The 874-nt window shown below is 54.6% G+C and overlaps 1 non-coding gene across 1 annotated transcript; it reads left to right on the top strand.

The window, feature by feature from the left end:
- Positions 1-293: 293 nt before the first annotated feature.
- Positions 294-367, top strand: TRNAN-AUU. The gene has a single exon. It is a non-coding gene; the product is annotated as a tRNA-Asn (tRNA).
- The last annotated feature ends 507 nt before the right edge of the window (positions 368-874 follow it).

Genomic DNA, 874 nt, shown 5'->3' with positions numbered 1-874 from the left:
GAGACTTAATTCTATGGAGCCAGGTGCAGGACTTTGGCAGGAAGGCTTAGGCTTGGGGGATTGGAGTGCAGCGGGTGGGCTGGCTGTATAGGTGCAGAGATTTATTGACTCTGAGGTGCAGGAGGGAGGAAGAGGAGGAGGAATCGGCAGTGGCCATGGAGAAAAGGAGGATGGGGAGAGGCACTCAGCAAGCCTGGCCAGCTCAGTCCATAGAGGATCAGGCTCTTAATGGGCGGTACCAGGGCAGATGTGCAGGTTGCACAGCCTGGGTAAGAGCAGCCATGTCTCTGGGTGTCTCTGTGGCGCAATCGGTCAGCGTGTTTGGCTATTAACCGAGAGAATGGTGGTTCGAGCCCTCCCAGGGACGGTGGTAATCCTGTGCTATTTCCTTGTTCGGCAAGATGTGCTGGAAGCCTGAAAGGCCCCTTTTTGCCACCTCAAAACAGACTTTCTTGGCCTCAGTGCTTTCAACTGGTGGCCCTCAGAGTGCCCTGGATGTGACTCAGAAACCCATCTTCCAGCAGCCATGCTGTGGGCTCAGGCTTAATCCTCAAGACCAAGTGAAAAAACCTTCAGCTGGGCACATTTCAATCCCTTCCCTTCCCTCCTCATCCCGCGTCCACACTGCAAGAGACAGATACACATACAATCTGTCCCTAACCTCTTTGCAAATCCTTGGCGCACGTTCCCCAAGCTGGGCAACGTGCTCCCAGCTGAAGGTGACCACACACCCTGTCAGGGCCAGGCTCTGCTCAGCCAGGCTCCCAACCACCTGCACTAGACAAGTGGGTCCCAGCCCCAAAATTTACTCACATTTCACCCCAATGGCTCCAAACTGCAGTTTTTAGTATGCAAATAAGGAGCAGCTGCGCTC

The sequence above is a fragment of the Dermochelys coriacea genome, chromosome 3 (assembly GCF_009764565.3).
Source record: "Dermochelys coriacea isolate rDerCor1 chromosome 3, rDerCor1.pri.v4, whole genome shotgun sequence".
Classification (NCBI taxonomy): Eukaryota; Metazoa; Chordata; order Testudines; family Dermochelyidae; genus Dermochelys; species Dermochelys coriacea.
Note: the sequence above shows the minus strand (reverse complement) of the source record. Positions and strands in the feature narration are given on the sequence as shown.